The sequence below is a fragment of the Brienomyrus brachyistius genome, chromosome 25, assembly GCF_023856365.1.
Source record: "Brienomyrus brachyistius isolate T26 chromosome 25, BBRACH_0.4, whole genome shotgun sequence".
Classification (NCBI taxonomy): Eukaryota; Metazoa; Chordata; class Actinopteri; order Osteoglossiformes; family Mormyridae; genus Brienomyrus; species Brienomyrus brachyistius.
In genome coordinates this window covers 7,177,318-7,188,257 of record NC_064557.1, presented here as the reverse complement: position 1 = coordinate 7,188,257, position 10,940 = coordinate 7,177,318, and positions in this window count along the sequence as shown.

The window sequence follows — 10,940 nt, the reverse complement described above, 5'->3', positions numbered from 1 at the left end:
TAAAGGCAGTCCAAACGGAGATTTCTTTTCAATTGTCTTAAAGGTAGAATCACATTAGTTTAAAAAGGCTCACACTACGGTTGTTTTCACAAGGCTAAGTGGCGTCCATAAAACAAGACTGGGCAGCCAAGAGACCTGCATCTTCACAGTCAAACGGGCAGCAGTCACGAGATACGTTAGGATAGCGCATCCTGGTGCCAGGAAACTGAAATGACATGTGAGTAATGGATTATAAGCATATGCTTCACACCTTTGACGTGCATCCTATGTGTCTGTCCATCGCCAAGCGCCGGTATATCTGGGCCCCTCCCGCACGAGTCTCTCGTCTGGTTGGGGAACATCTGGGAATTTCCCAGATGGAGGTAGGGTCTACGGCCATGGTGGCCTTCACCAGGAAAGGTTCTGAGAAGACGAAGATTTATTATAATAATGATAATAATCCATCCATCCATCCATTTTCCAAACCGCTTATCCTACTGGGTCGCGGGGGGTCCGGAGCCTATCCCGGAAGCAATGGGCACGAGGCAGGGAACAACCCAGGATGGGGGGCCAGCCCATCGCAGGGCACACTCACACACCATTCACTCTCACATGCACACCTATAGGCAATTTAGCAACTCCAATTAGCCTCAGCATGTTTTTGGACTGCGGGGGGAAACCGGAGTACCCGGAGGAAACCCCACGACGACATGGGGAGAACATGCAAACTCCGCACACATGTGACCCAGGCGGAGACTCGAACCCGGGTCCCAGAGGTGTGAGGCAACAGTGCTAACCACTGCACCACCATGCTGCCCCATGATTATTATTATTATTGTTATTATATATGTATGGATGTATTATTAGCACACATACATATACATACATGCATATATGCACACACACACCCTCACACACCATATATATTATAATATGTGTGAAGTAATTATTGTGAATATTTCAAAGCTTATCCCTTGGGGAAAATCAAAAATCTTTGAAGCACAAAGGGTTGGCGAAGGGAAATTTACAGAATATATTTGAAGCGAATCCTACCACTTCACTAAAGTATGGGTCAGATCAAGAGTGGCAGCGTGTGGCGTGCCCAGTTTTTGTTCTGACTGGTGCTGAGACCAAAAAAAAAACAAAAAAAGTTGAATATTTAAATTTTTTTTGCTCATTCTGTTTTAAGAAATCCGGTGCCGGGCAACTTCACGTTCAATCCACGCTGTTCCATATTAACCGTCTGTAACAAGGAGGCCCGGGGTTGGAGCCTGGCATTTCCGCTGCTGATTTAAGACACTAGCAATTAAGCAGATAGCGCTGTCCTCCGAATGAGTTAGGTCACTGCTGAGTTACAGCTAACAGTGTACCCGCAGAAGGGATGTCTCAGTGTCCTTCCAAGGTATAAATTCACATTATCTGCATTTTTAGACATTGCCACTTATTTACTGTTTCGTTCATTACAATAATTAAGCTCGTTTTACATGACGACGTATCTTTCCTTCTTGCTGTTCAATCTCTTGACGCCTATACAATGTAACTTTTTTTTATTTGCAGCGCCGCGTCTCATATTACGCGATACGATACGATAACTCCAAGACAAATTAGCGGACCCACGGCAAAGACAGGAGGAGGCCACGGAGAGTGGAGGCAAAGTACAAAAACAATGGTGGGGAGTAAAAGGACAGCTTTACATGTTACATTAAAGTCCCATTTCCCTTTATAGAGAAGACTGCCGGCTTTTAACTTCACCTCTTGTGGCGCCGGAGAGCGCAAATCTCTCTGAAGCGCTCCCCTGTTTGAAGTGGTGTTTTCTCTTACAAGAAATATTCCTGACTATGAAACGGGACGGAGCGTGATTATGATACGGAACAGCTTGTCTTTGCTGGGCTGTGCCAATGACGGCGTCCCCAGGGTTGCAGTGTGGCTGCGTGTCTGTGTCTCCAGAGCTGGCGGGGAGTGGGCACCTTCTTAGGGGTGCCTTCCCCCCCCACGTAAAACAGACAGCCAACTGTACCCTTAAACGGAATGAGCCTTGAAAGTGGCATTCATGTTACACTCACTGCGCTATTGACACCAGAGGCTTGAGAGATTGCACGGAGACGATGGGGGCACCATCGTCGTTAACATTAACAATTCCCCATCAGTAGCGATCGAAAGCGTGCAGTTTCCAACCTTTCTAACTCGTCCTGTTTGTTTGTTGTTTTTTAACTCCCACACAAGTACTGGTATTTAAAAGCACATTTAAAACATTTTTTTGTAATTTTTTTTCTCCATCTTCTCCAATGCCTTTCATAGAATGGAGTGACGGCAAGAGCATACGTCCGGCGATCATAATAAAAAATTCTGCTTCCCGTCGAGGTTGAACTTTCTTTGGAAAGCACAAGCACCGAGCGCTGATGAGCGTAGGACTTTTAATTTGTCACTCGTGGGCAAACGTGCTGTTTGTGCAGCATGTGTGTGTGCGCGCGCACGAGTGCGTGTGAGTGCAGAGGGCTGTGGGCTCCATTGTCGCTACATTTCAAAATTGGCAAAGGGCTCAGCGCATAACATCACAATAAAACTCTTGGCTGCTGGAGACGTTTGTAGTGCAAATTATTTCGCACAGTTTGTGTGCTTTTGATAGTCCTATTGTTTATTTCCCCCTGTTGTTCGCTGTCCCCAGGATATCGGGAAGTTTAACCATATGTATCAATTACAGCTGCGTCTATCCCAGGCCTTCAAGACGTGCGCTTTAAGCGCAATTTAATTCTGACCCTGAATAGGATCTTAATAGAAAAACGCAGTTTTATTTAGTGATGACGAGAAGCGCGGAAGCTTAACTTATGAAGTGTTGGCTAAATTAAAAGAATGTTAAAGCAGGTAGGAGTGAAGATACTGAATGAGGAAATGATGTATATTGGAGCATAACGTGAACTGAAATCTTACTCAATGTACAGGGCTGCCCCCACCCCTCCAGATTTAATTAAACTTCTTTCATTCTCAGATATTTGTATTTCAATTATTCAGTTGCAGGGGTGCTTTTAAAGATCTCGGACCCCATGAGAGCCTGTCGCACTGGGCCTCCAACAAGGGCCAGTACAATTATGTTCCAAATTCTTTAGGGCCCAAGAGCTTGGAATCACCCCCCCCCCCCCACCCATTTACAGTGCCCTCCTTCAGTTGTGTCCCTCCCAATATAAAACTGTCTTCTATGCCATTTGCTCGGCCCCTAAAATGTTTTACCGAATGCCCACCCCCCTTACCCCCAAACTCACACTCTAATTCCCATTTTCTAGTGTCTGGTCCTTTCGAAATTCTTCCCTGTATGGGTGGCCTTGTACAGTATATAGGATGTATAAGTGTATATAGGATCAACGCTGTATGTCACCATTGAAGACTGAGTCAAGGATTTTTAATTCATAATGAGCTGTGTGGGTAGTGTAGCTTGACACTTCTGTTTATTGAAATGACAGCAGCATGGCGTTTAGAGACCAGCAACATTCAGCTCAGGCCTTGCTGCATGCTCCCTCTATGAAGGAATCAATGCTCAGGTGCCAGGGCCACCCAGCAAAGGAAGGAGCATTCAGTGGACTGTGAGATTCTCAGAGGAACAGGACACCTGAGAAGACTGTGTTTTATCAGGACATTAGGAAGAATTCTGAGAAGACCGTTATCAGGATACTAGGAAGAATTCTGAGAAGACTGTTTTATCGGGATACTAGGAAGAATTCTGAGAAGACTGTTTTATCAGGACACTGGGAAGAATTCACATAGTGCTTTAGAATGAAAAGCAGAGCTGCAGTTTTTCAAATAAATACTCAGGAAAAATTTAAATGGACACTCAGTACCTGAATGCACAATTGTGTTGCTTTTTTGTATTTTTTTATTTAACCTTTAATAATCTTGTGGTCCCGAATTTCTTGCCTTGTACGGTTACTCAAAAACACATGCAATTTCCTCCAGAGTTTAATGGAAACTACGGGCAACTGCATCAATTTGAGATGAATTTGAGATAAATCGTCTGAAACATTTGAATGGCGTGCCTTTCTCTCCCTGAACTGTTCAAACAGATAATGGTGTGATTCTTAGAAAAGAAAAAAAAAACATCCAATACAAAAAAATCTTTCCCAAAACCATCGGCCAATGGTGCTCAGAATGAGAATCGAACCAAGCAGATACATAAATACGTCCATATTGATGGCTTATAGAATTGAGTGTGAGCCAGAGTGGACCGGGGTGGGGGGGTTGTGGTGGTGTTACACCAAAGCATACGTTCCCAAGTCAGTGGGACAACAGGCTATGTGCAGCCACTCTCCACCTCTACCCTGAAAGTCTGTGTTCATCAAACCCAGGAGGAGTCAATAAAATGGCCTTTAAGTAGCCAACCCCCCCGTCTGCCCTCCTGCTGGGGTGTCCCACCTTCTAGGTTCGGCAAAGTGAGTAGTGTGGGGTGGGGGGGGCAGTGAGGACGACTGTGTTTAATCACTCGCCACAGTGGGGCCTCTCGTTACTCTTTGTGCCTCCGTCTCTTCAAACAGCACATCGATAGATGCTATCAGCACGTCTCCGCCGGCTAATGGGACGGGGGACGGGTGCCGGCCCCCCCCCCCCCCCCGCATGCCGGGAGGAAGTGCCGCTGCACGCTGCCCGCTGCGGAGGCTCAGATACAGACGCATGCCATGCGCCACATCCGGGCAGCGTGATCCACGGCTCTACTGTCACACAGGGCGTGTTAAGCTGTGCCAAGCCCCCCCTGGCCTGTCTGAGACCCCCCCCCAGCATGGCTGAGGGCACAAATTAAAAGCCTTACAACTGATTATTCATTCAGTTCCATCCAGAGTGACTCGAGCTTCTGGACCTCGGCTGCCACTTACAAGAAGCGAACCTCAGAAGAAGCATAAAAGTCCTTCCCTGGGAGAGCCTACATTCCCCTGCACTGCCACAGCAGGCGCATACCTCCCGTTTAGCCGCGCCGTCCCCCACAGAATGCGATGACATGTGTTTACTTCCTGTTTGCTCGTACAGAGATGCAGGGCACCAATATGAATCCGCTCCCCCCCCAGTAGCTGAGTGGAGAGTAGCGATGGAGGACTTTCCTCCCTCTATCCCGGGATTAACAGAGGAAATAAATCCTTCTATCTTTGTCATGCATACTTTGACGGCCACTGGATGATGGGCCTGTTTGCTTCAGAGACTGGTCCGGTGGGAATTCGGCCTCCGAGCAATCCTATTGAACGGCTCGGCTCGTGACCAACGCTCGCTCCCATCCGCCACTGTTCCACGGAGCCACAGCGCGTCACCAGCGGCCCGCTTCCTAATGAAGACGCCGCTTCATTTTCTCCAAATGGGAAAATTAATTTGGAACCTGCCGCTCATTCCGCGGGAGCGTTCTGCTCCGTGCCGCCCGAGATCCGTCGCCGCGGCGATGCCGCCGTGACGGTCTGACGTACTGAAGCACTGCACTGCCATCTGCTGGCGGAGTCCGGCTGTCCAGACGTCGCTTCACAGAGATGTGCGAGACAGACCGCTGCATTCCTGAGGCTGACGGAGGCTTACAGTCAGGAGCGGTTTATCCTCCAGCAACCAGAAAGCTCTTCTCGCCTTCACCTGGCCCATAAGCGTAAAGCCAGAGGAGAGATTTCAGGAATACCTCATTTAAAAGAGAGGAGAGAGCTCCAGGCAGCTACAAGACAACAGCACAGCGGTTATCAACCGAGAAATGACTTAATCAGACCTTTAGTTGTCAGACTGTTTTGAATACATTGCCTAAAAAAAATGTGCAGAAAACACTATCTGAGTTACAGCTTTTAATAAAATCCATGATAAATAAACAATGAAAATTTTAAGTAACGAAAAAGTAAACTATTCCTTATTAAATACATTTTGTGGCTCCCATCTACCGCTTTCTAACGGCAAATCCAATGGCAGTGAGGCGTCGGTTCGCCTGCTCTTTATCCCCACAGGTACTCAGTACGAAAACAAGAGCGGGAGGGGGGGACGTCTCTCCCTTTGACCCGCTCAGTTTCCCCGTGTCCAAATACCTGCTTACAATCACAGCATATCGAATGGATTTTAAAGGGAGTGTATATCGGTAAACGTCGTCTCCCCCCCCCAGGTCACCTGTGAATAATTTATTCCTTGTGGTGGAGAAATGCATGGGTCACTATGTGTTTTCTGGCTAATGTGGATCATTGTTAAGTGCCTCACTTAACTGCCACTCGTTAACGGGAGCGGACACACCTTCAGGTCATTAGCACGGCGTTGGAAGAAGTGGACCAGGACTCTCCCAGAGCACATTTTGGAGACGGATTAGCGGCAGGTGGGGAGGGCAGCCCAGGACCGAGCAGCTGTTATGTTTCATAACCCCCCACCCCTCAGATGAGCCCACGTCGCAATGGAGCCGGACATCCTGACCAAGGGGCGCTGTCGAGATCTCTGTGTGACTCGATGCTAAGCTCGCTTTGAGGGCAGGAACGACTTGGCGCAATCGCCCTCGTGAGGGGGGGGGGGTCACGGGTGGACAGCGGGCCCCGGGGGCATATTCCTGCTCCTGTGGGCTCGTTCCCGCTCAGTAAGCTGTGACCCAATCATGCTTGGTCGAACAATACAGCCTGCTAGGCTCTATTAACTCTTTCTTGTTCCAGGGTTCCTCTAAAGTGATGGTTGGATCATCATCACACCAAAACAGTCGGACTAGATGATCCATTTTTGATTATAGCTGAAGGAAGCTAGACGGGCATCCGGCAAGGGGGCGCCTCAGCCCTGGGAGAGGCCGCAGTCCCCCAGTGACCCAGACCTTGATACGTACTTAGAAGATGGATAATAATAATAATAACAGCACTCTATTGATCCCTGTAGGGAAATTCTCTTTTCACCTATCCCATCTCGCTCTCCACAACACACATTTAGGAGAGACTGCAAGCTTGACAGTGAAGGACAGGCACCGGTAGCAGTGGCCACAGAACCAGGGGTTAAGGGCCTTGCCGAAGGGCCCAAAGACATACGGCTAGTTTGCCAAAGCCAGGCTCGACCCGTCAACCTTCCGATCAGAGGCAGAGAGGCTTAGCCCACTGAACCGCATGGAGAGATGGATGACAGACAGAGAGACAGACTGACAGAAGCAGAGGGTAATATTTGTCACACTTCTGTTATGCGTGGCGAGGTGTCGTGACAGCCTCTGTGTGTCGGCCCCCACCACTTCAATGGAACGGATTCCGTACAGAGGAATCACTAATGCTTGGCTTGTCGAAAACAGCACAACAGTTACAAAGATATCAAATGAAAAAAGAACAACTTCTCACAATCTGCCACATAGAAGGTTGCCGCTAAAAATAAGACGCCGCTTTGGTCAGCGAAAGCATCTCCAGGGTTATGTTTTAATTTACCGAGGAGGGGAAAAAAACACGCTTACCTTCACGGCAGATCTGACAATTAAGGGTACTTAGCAGTGACATACTGTAATTAATTAACACAATGTGAATCTGCTCGCAGGTAATTTCAGATTTATCGAGAAGAACCCCTCCCTCCCACTGCCCCAGACTACCGGCATCCTCCTCCAGCTATTTGCACCACCCCCTCCCCTTAGAGAGGTAATTGCCTGTTTGTGACAATTACTACACCGTCCACCGTGGGCAGCTCTGGGCTCGGACTGCGACATGGTGGGGACCGTCCAACAAAACAGAAAATGCTGCCAAAATGAAATTTCATCTGTTTGTGGGCGATACCGTATTACCAGGGAAATTCTTCCTTCACTCTAAACAAAAATGGTTAATAAAATGGGCTCTCCGCGTTATATTTTTAAGAGACAGTTTTTAACGTATACTATAACTCATTTCTTCCCGTGTTTACGACACATCTGACATTAATAGCTTGTCATGGAGAACTTCCGCACTCTCCACTCTTGTGACCTTGACGGGCCTGGAAACCACAGCGATTGAAATAAATAAAAAAGGGGAAAAAATGCTTTCCATATTTCTTGCTGACGGGACATTTATGGCACAAAAGAAAATGTCTTTGCGGTGTGGGAATTTTCCGGGGAGGTAAGGAGGACCTTGATGTCCCACCTATGAAGGGTGTTTCCTCGAGGTCCCACGGCACTTCAGTGTTGGCAGAGGATTCCTTTCCAATCACAGCGAACCAAAAGCCCCCGTGGTACCAAAACACTGCTACGGGCAGAAACCCCCTACGAGTTTCCCTTTGAGCTGATTTCTTTGAGGTCCCAGTTGAACAAGTGAAATCCAGAACAGTCAAGTGCGTTTCATTCACATCCGTTAATTTGGCTCTTGACACTTAATCATCATATGTACCCTTACAGTGTCTGTAACGTTATCATCCCTTCGCCCAGTATTCCCCTGATTGGCCTCTCTACGGACAGAATTTGAATCTTTGCTCTTTAGTGACCAATCCGTAAGGCGTATCCAACTTCAGGCAGCAAGATCCCCAAAATAGCTGTATTTCTGAATTAATAATCAAACAAACCAGCAAACAAACAAATAAATAAATCTGAATCAAAATGCCTTCATGGGCCATATCTAAGAAAGACAACCATAGCATTTCTCTCACTCTGCTTTTACTGGGTTATACACAATGATCCTACAGTAGCAGTTACCATCCGGCTGATTGGCAAGACAAATCTGACCCCCCAGCCGGCAAAGTATACCGTAACTTGTCAGAGTAATTTCTTTGTAAAGGCAGCTCTCACTGCCTGACCACTGGCCTAAGCTTTTAGACACTTAGGTACTTATGTATTTTTTTATTCGCCGGGCTGTCGCCCTGCTCTGCTGTCAGGTGCCGGGGTCCGTTGGACCCGCAGGCTGAAGTAGGCCCTGCTCTCTATGTTAATACCGTCACGGCTGTTTGGAGTGCGCCACACTCCTTTGCCCTCCGCCGCCAGCCTTCCCTCCTCTCCCTTTGTCGCCCGTGCACTCGCCCGCTCTCCCCCACCCCTTCTCGCCCCCTTGTGCGACACACGGCCTCAGAGGTGATCGGATCCAAATGTGTTAATACCTACAACGCCTCACCATGAAACACACAAACGACCTCTCATTTTAAATCGGCTGGCCAATGGACGGAGACACGCCAGGCATTATGGGAGCGGGGCGCAAACAGGGAAACTAACCGCGACACGAAGTCAACCGATCTGGTTTAGCAGCAATGCTAAAACCAAAACTGCTTCATTCGTGCAAAATTAGGCAAAAAACAAACATAATCAAATATTTAGGCAGACCCCAGTTTCTACAAGGATTATACTGTATATTACGTCAGTCATTATTCAGAAGAAGCAGTATTGGCTTTCATCCCGTGGTCCTCACTACCGGTATTAATTCATTTACCATTTTAATAAAAAATATGGCCGCAGTTTTGCACTCGAGGCTCTGGCATTTAATAGAATGCCGTCACACTGGGGAGCCGGTGCCCAGATCGTGCCATCTGTATTCAGCGTGGGTATCATGGCCAGTCTTAGCAGCGCTGACTCTTGTTGCTTTAAGAGGAGCCCCGTTTCGGTTGCCAGTGCTGCGCTGTTGTGATTTATCCCCCGTGCTTGTCAGGTGCGTCATTCATGTATATGCTAGTGGGAGCGGAGCCCTGGTAAAAAATCCTGTCGCTTTATTATACGCTTTTATTTAGCCCTAATGTAATTAAATGAAGCTCGGGTCTGACGAGCTGTAAAGAACAACAGTGCCATCTATTGTTCACCTGCGGAAGCGAAAGGGAATTCAGATGAGGGAGCGGGAGGGGACGAGGATTCGCGCGAATAGGGAATGAAAAGACGGGATGCACGTTTGCTGGCAACGTGTCTAAGATGTTCTGGATGTCGCTGGCTTCCGCGTCAGGGCTGGAAGAGCCCGACAGCAGTGCGGCGGCAGGGCGACCAGCGGACGGGTCCATTGTTCAGCCTGAGAGAGATCCAGCCCTCCTGCCAGCTTCTCCATGACATGATTGATCCACACCCGACTTGTGTCTGTGGCCTAGATTTTTGACTCTCGCCGTCTTGTGCCCGGGAGACAGGAGTGCAGCAGAGCGTGTCCCAGGGAGACGGAGCACGTGGGAGAGCCTCCCGTCAGGCGGGGACCCCACAAGCAAGACATCAGAGGAGCTGGAGACATATCTGAGGCAGAGAGACTGGCTGGGGCAGACTGGCAAACATCTGCCGCCTGCATTTTCCATACCTGAGACCTCTCACCCAGCCTACTTATATGTGAGCGTCTATCTGCGCACAGGCGATTTTTACTGTGGGCGCAATTCCACCCCCTACTGGTCAGGTGAAAATGCAATTTGACATAATTAAGTTCGAGAAAAATGTATTTCTAATTCGTAACAATAATTTATTGCAAATGTGTTTACCACTTTTGTACAAATTTATTTATCTGGATGAATGACTGGTTGGGATCTCTCATCATGCACCCCCCCCCCCCCCCCCCCTCGAGGAAAAAAAAAAAAAAATCGATGTAGGCAAATGTGTGTGTAGCATAATTCTTCTCTTGACTGTCAAATTGGCCCTGTCGGAAGACAACCTCAGAATTAAGTACTGAAATAACATAATTTGCAAGACTTTAATGAAATATTAAATAGAAAGACAACATAATGTACTAACTGCTGACTGATTCAGAAATCGGCAAGTAGTGTTTAACGTCAAACATCTATATATGCTTTAAAATACGCCTCAGTCCTCCTGTTATACTACTTGTGGAATCCGCCTGCTGCATTACAAGTCTTTCCTGAAGCTAGATGGAGGCTTAGCTTTGTCCACACTGGCAAACGCCCAGTACTGCTGGGTTATGGGAAAAGCGTATTGACATACACGCTAATAAATATCCTCCCATCCAGAGCAACCAGCGGTCAACCGGCATGAAGAAAGAGGAGAGAGGAAAGTTTAAAAAAAAAAAAAACTTGGAGCAATGACAGCTATCGATGCTTAACCTGAAACATCCCGTGTGTAACCTTTACCTCTGCAGGGATCAGGGGTTTGGCAGGAGAGT